This window comes from Callorhinchus milii, unplaced genomic scaffold, assembly GCF_018977255.1.
Source record: "Callorhinchus milii isolate IMCB2004 unplaced genomic scaffold, IMCB_Cmil_1.0 Scaffold23, whole genome shotgun sequence".
NCBI classification, from domain to species: domain Eukaryota; kingdom Metazoa; phylum Chordata; class Chondrichthyes; order Chimaeriformes; family Callorhinchidae; genus Callorhinchus; species Callorhinchus milii.
The window spans coordinates 1281150-1293245 of record NW_024704764.1 but is presented as its reverse complement, the minus strand read 5'-3'; positions in this window follow the sequence as shown (position 1 = coordinate 1293245).

Below are 12096 nucleotides of genomic sequence, written 5' to 3'. Positions count from 1 at the left end.
GAATAAGATGTTAAAGATGTATCCAAAGGACTACAATATTTTCCCCAAAACATGGTGCCTCCCATCTGAGTAAGTTTAAGGAGTGGTTTAAGGGTGAAAAATTGCCTCAGTTACCCCAGCTCTACAACAACAAATACATGTGTATAGTACCTTTCAAGTCAGGAGAACATCCCAAGGCACTGGACGGTCAGGGGTTTGGACCAGAATGGCCTACTCCTGCTCCTACGTCTTATGGTCTTATGGTCTTAAAACCTATTAAAGTTTCTGCTTCAATATTCCTTTGGTAGGGCATTTCATGTGTCAAAAGCTGAGTAATTTGGTGATCCATAGGAACAAGGGTAAGGTATTCTGCCTCTCAAGCCTGTTCCTCCAATCTATATGATCATGGCTGTTCTGTACCTCAACTCCAATTATCCGCTCTTGCCCTGTATCCCTTGATACCTTTACCTTACAAATAGCTATCCACCTCAGTCTTGAAAATTTGAATGGATCCATCATCCACAGCCTTTTACATGCATATGCATGGATTCCATTCTAATACCGCAAAATATTTCTTGCTACAGGTATCAAGAGTTTTTGGCCTACACCAAGTCAAAGAAGGGCAAGACCTACATCTGCAAACCTGACTCTGAATGCCAGGGACGTGGGATCTTTGTCACTAGATGTAGCTCTGATATCAAACCAGGGGAAGACATGATCTGTCAGGTGTACATCCCAAAGGTACTTTGCCCACTTCTCTGTCTGCTGTGGACCTGTAGTTTAGTGGTTAGAGCACTCGCTTCGCAAATGAGAGGACCTGGGTTTGATTCGGGCAGGGCAAAACCTTAGGCAAGCTTCCTTACTCCTCACACCTCTGTTTACCTAGCAGTAAGTAGGAACCTGGTCGTTAGTCAATTGGCGGATCACTTTTCCAGGGGTAATAATCCTTTCAAAAAAAATTTTTAGTCATTTCATCCACGACTGTTTGTGGAACACTGCTGTGCGCAATTGGCTGCCGCGTTTCGCCCACGAAAAATACAGTCAATCTACTTTACGGTAGATTCATTGTAGAAGTACTTTGAGACATCTAGAAGACGTGATAAGGCGCTATATCAAATGTAAGGTTTTTTTTAACTTAATATTACTTACTGTTAATACTTAGGTATTTGTAGCTTTGCATGTCACTCCAGTCCAGTGGTGGGGGAGCATTGCATTGTTGTAGGTGTTGTCCTTTGGATGAAACGTTAAGCTGAGTTTCCGTCAGGTCGACATTAAAGGTCCCATTGCATTATCTTGAGAAGGGAATTTGTCCCAGTGTCCAATTTTAATTCCGCAGACAAATTTAGCCAATCACTTCATGGCTGTTTATATGGCATTGCTCTGCACAAATTTGTTTCAATATATTCTGTGAAGCACTTTGTGATGTCCTCCTGACGTGAAAGCCATTACAGCAAATGTAAGAATTTTTATTATTCGCTTACAAAACAAATAGTGGGGTTCACAGCCACCATACTCTACAATGAATCTGTGAAGCTCTTTGAGACGTCCTCCCAATGTGAAAGGTATCAAATGTCAGAATTCTTACTCTTATTTATTATTCTGAAGGGAGAAGGCTAAATTGTTTGATAATCAGCTTTTTTATTTCCATTCAGCCATTCATACTGGATGGGTTTAAATTTGACCTTAGACTGTACATCCTCATCACTTCCTGTGAACCACTTCGCGTATATTTCTACAATGAGGGGCTGATCCGCTTTGCCACCACAAAGTATTCAGAACCGACAGACAAGAATGTGGTAAGAGAACGTATTGGAACAATTTCACGAAAGGGAAAGTTGAGTCTTTTGTGAATCCTCTCAGATTCTAGATATTCCCTCCTACATTCTCTTTCTCCTCTGTGCATCATCATTATGCTGAAATGAACACACATTTATTGGTCTTCCGCCCAAACCCATTCTTACCCAGGGCTTCAAGAGGGTAGAACTCCACACCAACCTCACTTTTCCTTTCTTCCTACACTCTGTAGCAAAGATGACCAATTATAGTCAGACTTAGCTCAGTCATTCATCGCAGGGCTCAATGGCAAACTCTGGCTGGTATGTTTGTGCCCATGGTTCAATTTGCGGGATTTGGAAATTCCCCATTATTATTTACTTATTTACTTATTTACTTCCTCTTGTTTAGCAACTGCCATTCATTCTTACTTTCTCAATTTTATGGATTCACTCAGGCTGTTTCTTCTCCCATGCGTGTTGTGTTTACTCAAAGCCAATAAAATGAGTTCCATGTCCAGAATAATATCCTCCTTGCGCACGTGGGGTTTCTTTACCAGTATTGTTGATGCTGTGCAATCTGCCCAGTGACAGGACAAGATCTACAGCAGCAAGGACTTGGTATTGCCAAGCCAGCTTCCTTGTAAGAGAGTGTTAGTCGTGCATTACTCATACTCATGGTTAGAGCACTCGCCTTGCAAGCGAGAGGAGCTGGGTTTGATTTCTGGGCAGGGCGAAACATTGAGCAAGTTTCCTTCCTTCACACGCCTCTGTTTACCTAACAGTAAGTAGGAACCTGGTTGTTAGTCGATTGACGTATTGCTTTTCTGGGGGGTAATAATTCCTTCAAAAAAATAAAATGAAATTTTAAAAACATAATAATAATTTGGTCACTGAATCCAGAAATGTTTGTGGGACGCTGCTGTGTACAATTGGCTGCCGCAGTTTGCCCACAAAATATACAGTCAATTCACTTTACAGTATATTCTGTGAAGTGCTTTGAGACGTCTCAAAGACGTGATAAGACACTATACCAAATGCAAGGATTATTATTATTCCCCAAATCTCTTTGCTTTGCTTTTTTTCTCTCTCCACCTTCAAAACCCTCCTAAAACCCTCAACTATCCTTTCTATCCCACATCTGTGCCATGACATGCTCTGCCTTCCCCCACCTCCGCAACATCACCAGGCTCCGCCACTGTCTCACACTGCAGGCCGCCAACACCACACGCATGCTTCCATTACATCGAGGCTTGACTGTGCAACTCACTGCCTGTCGGCATCCCCAACTCCTCCCTCCACAGGCTGCAGATATTCCAGAACTCTGTAGCCCATGTTCTCTCCCACACCAGGCTCCGTGACCCTATCACACCCATCCTTGCCCAACTCCACTGGCTTCTCATCACACAGAGAATATAGTTCAAGATCCTGGTCCTCACCTTCAAAGCCCTCCATGGTCTTGGTCCTTCCTACCTCTGCGACCTCCTAATCCCCTAGCATCCTGCTTGCTCCCTCCACTCAGCAGGCTCCGGCCTGCTTCTCGTCCCCCGCCTCGATCGCCCCAATATTGGAGAGCGGGTCTTCTGTCACTCTGTCCCTACCCTTGCCTCCTTCAAAATCCATCTCAAAACCCTCCTCTTTGACCGTGCTTTCGATCTCCCTGCTTCCTCCCCTGCCCTCCACCCTCCCCGACCCCCAGCTCGGGTCCGAAACTCTGCCCAGCTCCTTGGGATGTCCTCCCGATGTGAAAGGGCTATACAAATGTAATTTTGTTGTTGTTGCTGATGTTAAAATCATGTCTCCTTGGTCAACAAACTAAAGTTCTCTTCTTGTCCTTGCTGATTGGTGCTGCTTATCATCTCTAAGAGGCACCTTGGGCCTGAAATGCCATCTGTTTTTCATCTGTAAGACCATTTGTCTCAAAATTTAAGAATCTGCAGAATTGCAGACATTACTTCAATTAAAACTGAATTTTTGCAGTTTTTCACAATTTAACACAATATTACAAAAATACTATATAGTAATAGCTTACTGTTATAAAATAGTCTTACATGCAAAGAATAGGTGGAATTTGAGACCTTTAAGATGCTCGCACTAAGGGATGTATCAAATGCAAGAATTATTATGCAAGTGTAACCTCTTGTTTTGAAAGGGGTCTCTACACTCTGTGTTTATCAGTAAATGCACTGATTATCTTGTCTTATAGGATGATATCTGCATGCACCTCACTAACTACTCCATCAACAAGCACAGTAAAAACTTTGTCCGTGATGAAGATAAAGGTAGTAAAAGGTGAGGCAGGTGAAGCAGGAATTGACAGACTACAGTACAGTTCTGGCTTAAGTAAAGCATGAATCTCCTAACTGCACAAGTTGTCACTATGCAAACATGTACAAACACATAGAAGTTGTATATGTGGGAGAAGGTCTCTCACTCTTGGTGCTACAGCAGCAACAACAAATTGCATTTATACAGTATCTTTCATACAGGATAATATTACTCACCTTGCTTTTCTGGGGGTAACAATCCCCTCAAAAAAATAATTTGGTCACTCAATCCATGATTGTTTGTGGGACACTGCTGTGCGCAATAGGCTGCCGAGTTTCGCCCACAAAATATGCAGTAAATTCACTTTAAAGTATATATTGTGAAGTGCCTTGAGACATCTCAAAGACGTGATAAGGCACTATATCAAATGCGAGGATGATTATGATTATTTTGACTCCGATGGACTCTGTCTTTATGAAGTTTCACCCACTGAATGACTGAAGCACTCCACTTATCACATGAGAGGTTCTCATGTCTCATTTGATCTCATCCTTCCCACCCCAGAATACCTATCCTACCATTTTCCCATTACAGGACTGAGTATTGGAATTTGCTGACCCCTAAAGGAACTGCTTCAAAATTAATTGGGATGTTTAAAAGGGAGATGGTTGGGAAATGGGATTAAATGTCCCATTAATACGTGAAATTTGCAACAGATTTGACACGATAAATAGCAGCCTTCTCTAGTACTGGGAAATTTATGAACTGGATGGCCAGTGTCACAGTGTCAGTGTGAAGTACTCGCAGGTGATTTTTGGTTCCAGGTAGATTCAGAGAGAAGGTCCACTTCAATAGTATGTCCCAGCACTGACCTCCCAGAAGTGCTCCCCACTGAACAACACTGAGATATTCCATTTCTCACATCAGTCATTTGAGGCCTCTCTGAGTGAGATTGCTAACTCAGGGTTGTGTCAAGGACTGTTTTGTGTTGTGAGCTCATTGCTGACGAGGAACAAATATAGAAAAATAATTGTAAGCATGCATTTTACCATCTCGTGACAAACTGGTAAATTTCACATGTTCCATTAGGATTGAGGACATGACCTCACTCCAAAATCTCATTGAGCCAGTTTATCCACAATCATCAATCATTCACAATCTAATTGTCCGTGCGTAAGCCTTGACAATGAATGCTGCCAGGCCATAAACTGCAGAGGGCAACACAGCCAAGCTTGGTCTCTCCCCATCTGGCTGTCACACACAGACACATCCAGTAGAGGGTGCTGAAGAGGGACCAGGAGCAGGAATCCTAGCTGGTTCTTCCCTCCCTAACACTGGCAATTTAGCCTCCCCACGTAACCCTGGCTGAGACAAGCAAAGTCAATACAGTCCAAGGTTTGAACCAGAGAGTTCTTGGTCAATAGCTGCAGGTCTATCCACTATTGGTCTTCCCACCCTGCTGAAGGCAGAGGTCTGCCTGATAGCTGATGAGGAAACTCTGCAAATTGGGGCGACAGCTGCTGGAAGGCATAACCTGGAATCCGTGTTTGTGGACATACATTTGTACATCCAGCGCGGGGAACCCACTTTGATTGGTTTGCGAGAGGTAAGCAGTTTCTGTTTAAACTCTGCACCTCCAATTGGTGGAAACATCGATCAATGGGAAGACATAAGTGCTCGAGCTGCAGACAGGAAGATAGTGGCAATGCTCTCTTGCCTTTCATGCTGAGCTGTGTTACTTACCAGGAAGCCCTACCCACCATCAACCTAGTGAGAGCTGAAATCCACGCCTGTCGAATGTCAAAATGACCAAGTAATGACTATCCTCCTTGTGGGGGAGGTAACCATACATGGCTCATCTAACTCTAAGCTGACATGTTTGGCAAAGGAAAGGTTGGAATCGAGCCAGCCCTCTACTACAACAACAACAACAAAATTACATTTGTATAGCACCTTTCACGTCAGGAGGATATCCCAAGGGACTGGATAGACAGATTTATGGACCCAAGCTGGGGGTCAGGGTCGGGGAGGGTGGAGGGCAAGGGGGGAAGTAGGGAGATCAAAAGCACGGTCAAAGAGGAGTGTTTTGAGATGGGTTTTGAAGGAAACAAGGGTGGGGGCAAGGTGGAGGGACTGCGGGATGGAGTTCCAGAGGGTGGGGGCAGAGTGGCGGAAGGTCCGTCCGCCAATAGTGGGGCGAGCGAGGCGGTGGACATGAAGCAGGCCAGAGCCTGCTGAACGGAGGGAGCGAGCAGGATGGTAAGGGGTTAGGAGGTTGCAGAGGTAGGGAGGAGTAAGACCGTGGAGGGCTTTGAAGGTGAGGACCAGGATCTTGAACTGTATCCTGTTGATGGGAAGCCAATGGAGTCGGGCGAGGATGGGGGTGATAGGGTCACGGAGACTGGTGCGGGAGAGGACACAGGCTGCAGAGTTCCAGATGATCTGCAGCCTATGGAGGGAGGAGTTGGGGAAGCCGACAATCAATGAGTTTGCATAGTCGAGCCTCGATGTAATGAGAGCAAGTATGAGGGTTTCAGGGGCCTGCGGTGTGAGACAGTGGCGGAGCCAGGCAACGTTGTGGAGGTGGGGGAAGGCAGAGCGGGTCATGGTGCAGATGTGGGGTAGACAGAAAAGTTGAGGGTCGAACAAGACCCTAAGGTTCCGGACTGGCTTAGACAGACATTCAGTCTATGGTGGTTTTGGTCATCCGATTGCTGAACCAGGTGTGCACACAGTACTCCAGGACTGTTGCTGACAGTCTTGTCTCATCATATCTTGCCTGTCTAACTCCATCACTTCATCGGTAGGATTTGGACTTGGAAGGATAGACCAGTCACAGGTGACAGGAAATCCTCCCACTCAGCTCCTGTTAAGCCTGCAGGTCGAAGCCCGAACAGCAAGGGTTGTCCTATCTGTTCAAGCAGTGGGAAAGCTCGCCAGACAGTGCTCTCAATGGCAAGCTATGCGGTTTCAGCTGATTGGATAGCAGCTGTTAGCCCAAAGCAAATTCTGGGGTCCCTAAGCCTTGGTTCTTGCCAACCTGATACTTTCTGGAATTAGGTAAGCAGGAGGCATTCCTCCAGGGAGAGAGTGCGCATTCCATTCCATCAATCACAAATTTCCACCTGAAGGTCGGATGCATGGAATTTCAGTTTGGTTTGGATCCTCTTGAGCCTGGTGATGGGTTTCCGCATGTGTCAGACATGCAGCTGACCAAAAAAANGCTATTGGGGCTGCACTGTATTCTGTTTTTTAATTGACGTGAAAAGGCTGAACGGCTGAGCCGGAAAATTCAAACTCAGCCTTTTCTGGTCCCAAGTCTCAACCAAATGAGCTAAGAATGTTTTGCATTAACAGATCCATCTGAAACATGAGGGATTCCAACAGTAATAATCGGTGCTGGCAAACTAAATGGTGTTATACTTTGATAGACATTGTTGGATTCAGTATGTCCACATTTCTTTTAGAAAACTGTCGGCCTTTAATACGTATATGGAGAACAACGCCTACGATGTGGAGAGGTTGTGGGAGAATATTGAAGACGTCATCATCAAAACCATCCTGGCAGCATATCCAGTGCTGAAACACAACTACATCACATGTTTCCCAAATCACATGTCAGGCAGCGCTTGCTTTGAAATCCTTGGCTTTGATATCCTGTTGGACCATATGCTCAAACCCTGGCTGTTGGAGGTACAAAACTCTTCAGATAAAGTCATCTGGATATTTCCTCTTGTGATAAATTGATGTAACAGTCATTTGATTTAGCTAACGCTAAAGTTTCTATATATTCCTTCGGGCAGAGGAGGTTAACGGATCATTCAAATGTCATATTTAAAATAATGAAGGGAATTAACAGGTTATATAGTGGGTGATGCTTCCCTTTCACAGGGTGATCCATTGCAAGGGGTGAAGCTTTAAAATCAGACCTAAGGCTGTTAAAACTGAGGTCAGAAAGCATTGCTTAACACAGAAGTGAAACTCTGCCCTGGAAAAGTGTAGAGGCGGAATCAATGGTTAAAAGAGAGTTGAGTAATAGAGGTGGTAGTTTAACTCAACACAGACCAGGAAATAAACTATGTAATTTCCCACTAGGCTATCAGGAGAGCGAGACTGCAGTTTTAATGGAATGCTACAACAAGGGCTGATCGCAAAAAAGCATTAAATGTACTGAGAGCTCACACTGTAATGCCATATGACATTTCACAGTAACATTTGTTCATCTAATACTTAGTCCTTATTTGATTCCTGGTCTGTGTTGAGTTAAACTGATACTTCTACTGAATACCTCTGTTACCTATCATCTCTTTTAACGATTCCTATTAATTCTGCCTCTGCAGTTTTCTGGGGCAGAAAATTTCATCTCTGTGTTAAGAAATGCTTTCTGACCTCAACGCTTCGGGACATCATCCAGATGTGAAAGGAGCTACACAAATGTAATTTGTTGCAGTTGTTGACAGTATTTACACAAATGATTGTTGGAATGTAGAATTCTCTTTCACAAGCCATCCTCGAAGCAGAGTCCATATACAGTGGAACCCTGCTATAACATGGTAGTTGGATGGGTTCATCAAATTCCAACCAGTTTTATACTGAAGAGCCATTTGCTGCTCAGGTCTTCCACATTCATTGTGGGTATGTGCAAAAGTTAACTTGCTTTAAATCTCCGTCCAGGAAGTTATGTCAGCAGTGACCCGATGACTTACAAGTTCGCCCATTTTTTAACACAAAAAGAAACTGACTGCCGTTTTACAAAATGCACAATACAATGCAAGCTTTGAAGTGGAACGGCTGCCATTTTGGGCCCATTGTAATTGTTTTGGTCAGTAAATGTGGGGTCTGCACCCAACCTCACCATTAGCGAAACTATTAGTGATGTAATGAAGCGTGTAATGATGGGATTCTGCTGTATTATTTTTAAAAGGGAGATCAATGCTTGAAACGGAGGACTTTTAAAGGATATTTTGAACATGCAGGAGAGTGGGACTAGATCAGGTAGCTCCTGTGGAGAAAAACTCTGGCACCAAACAGACGGGCCAAATGGCCTGGTTCTGGTCTGTAACATGTGGAGTCCTATAGCTCAGTGGTTAGAGCGCTCGCTTTGCAAGCGAGAGATCTGAGTTCAATTCCAGGCAGAGGGCAAAACCTTGGGCAAGTTCCCTTACTCCACACAGAGCCTAATAATAATGCCTCCAAAACCAAAAACAATAATAAATTGGTCATTTTCAATCTACGACTGTTTGTGGGACATTGCTGTGCGCAATTGGCTGCCACGTTCGCCCACAAATATACAGTCAATTCACTTTACAGTGTGTTCTGTGAAGCGCTTTGGGACGTCCTCCCGACGTGAAAAGCGCTATATCAAATGCAAGGATTATTATTATTATTCTAATTTTATGTCTGTTACACTGGTTCTTAACCCAGAGTGAGCAATTCACACATGTTGCTAAGCATAGTAGGTCTGAACTTGAATGCCTGGCACCAAACCTCTTAACAATGATTATATTATTATTTTCACTGTCCTTACACTGAACCATAGGAAGATTATCACTATACTTATATTTTGATCTCCCGTTTCAGGTGAACCATTCTCCCAGTTTTACCACTGACTCCAAACTTGACCAAGAAGTGAAGGAAAGTCTTCTCCATGACACATTTTCTTTAATCAATCTTAGTGCATGTGAGCGTCGTAAGACCATGGAGGAAGAGAGGCGCAAAACAAATGAACGACTCCTTCATGTGTATAGATCACGAGAGGACAGGTATAATTAAAAGGCCACACAATAGATCACAAGAGTAGTCTGCATGAAGACCCTTCGCCTCATCTGATCTCTTCTGAATACCCACCCTACTGTCCTCCCATCACAACATCAAGCTGTTTTTTAAAAAAAAATTCTGGTTTTCTGGCCTCAACCACCGTCCCTGGTTATCTGTTAATTACCCATCTTGGTAAAGAAATACTTCTTAGTGTCTGATCTGATCTTTCCCTCTGCAACTCTAACCCAGTGGTAATTTTGTTTTATTATCTTGGTGCATCCTAAACTATTGCTCTGGCTTATTTGACAGTGAGACAGCATTTGTTCACTAAATTCCATGTTTTTTTCCTCACTATTCTCCACCTCACCTAGCTACGACTATAACAACAACAACTTGCATATATATAGTGCCCTTTATGCCAGGTAGAATCCCGGAGCACTTACCAGTGGCAGAGACTGCCGCCAAGCCAGCGGGAGAGAGGAGGGGATCCAAAAGGAAGGTCGTTAGATGGGATTTGAAAGTGGGGAGGGAGGGGACTAGACGGAGGGGTTGGGGAGAGAGTTCCAGAGCTTTGGGGCATAATGACTCAAAGCACAGCCGCCGATGGTGGAGCAGAGGGGACGAGGGACGAACAGGAGGCCTGAGCCAGCCGAGCGGAGGCAGCAGGTGGTGGAGTGGGGTGTGAGCAAGTCGGAAAGGTAGGGAGGTGCGAGGACAAGAATTAATTTGAAAATGAGAGAGAGTATCTGGAAGTTGATCCGTTTGGAAATTGGGAGCCAGTGCAGCCTGGCAAGGACTGGTGTGATGGCGGTCAGGAGTTTTGTGCGGGTTAGTATCTGAGTAACAGTAAGGATCATCAAGTAATTGAATCATAGGCTGATCTTGTCCTTGTGTATCAAGTACTTCTGGCTTAGTTGGTTGCGCTCTTGTCTCTGAACTAGAAAGTTGTGGGTTCCATGTCGGGACTTTGAGCTCATAGTCTAGTTACCCTAGAAGAAATTTAACGCCCTTAGTGGAGGAAAGCAAATCATTCTCCACTGGTCAGTAAGAATACAATGAATATAGAATAAGAATATTGTTAGGGTGCGATATTCTGTTGTAGCCTTAATGCTTACAGTGGATAAATTAGCTTCTAGCTCCCCAATGGATTCACAAGAGTGAAGAATATTGGAATGGGAGAATAGAAACAAGCTGTCTGAGGAATGAAATACAGGATGAATAATAATAATAATAATCCTTGCATTTGATAACGCGTCTTATCACATCTTCGAGACGTCTCAAAGCGCTTCACGGAATATACTATAAAGTGAATCGACTGTATATTTTGTGGGTAATACATGGCAGCGAAAGTGCACAGCAGTGTCCCACAAGCAGTTGTGGAATGAATGACCAAATTTTTTTTAAAAGGGGTTATTACCCCAGAAAGTGATCCGCCAATTGACTAACAACTGGGTTTCTACTTACTGCTAGGTAAACAGCGGCGTGTGGAGTAAGGAAACTTGCCTCACGTTTCGCCTGCTTGGGAATCAAACTCAAGTTCTCTCACTTGTGAGATGAGTGCTCCAAACCATTGAGCAACAGGAATAACATGTCTTTTTCCCCCTCAGAGCGGATGAAATGAGGAATATCCAGGCTGCCTGGGTAGAAGAGATGGAAAAGTACGAGAATGAAAACATAGGTGGCTTCCGAAGAATTTATCCTAAATCTGGCTGTGACAAATATGAGAAATTTCTGAAACACAAACACTCCCTTTTCCAGGAGACTGCAGCTTCCAGAGCCCGGGAGGAGTGCTCCAGGTAAGGGAGTTTTGTTACAGGTAGAAAGTGTTAACCCGGGAGAAGAGGTTCTTCCACTTGGGGTAATATCTGGTCAAAGAGGCACGGTCAAAGAGGGTCTTTCACTTAGGGTAATATCTCAAAGCGCTTGACAGTGGCGGAGCATAAAACCGAGCCGGAGAGAGGCAGGAGGTGACCGCAGGCATGGTCAAAGAGAAATACTATCTGGTGTGATTTTTAGTCGGGCCAGGAGGTGGCAAAGCGGAGGATTGAGGCAGAGAGTTCCAGAGTTTCGGGCCGTTGTGATTGAGTGGAGGGCATGAGGGATGTGCAGAAGGCCAGAGCCAGCTGAGGAAAGGGGGCAGCAAGAAGAGTGGGGTGTAAGCAGGTCGGAGATGTAGGTATAAATTGGTATGAATGTTTCTATTTATTCTGATAATATACCATTGGCTTTTGGCAACAAGATATCACTGGTGAATGAAATGCATTTTGTTTTGACCCAATATTTCAGGCTCTAGTTTGGCTTCTTCTGGGCACTAAAATTG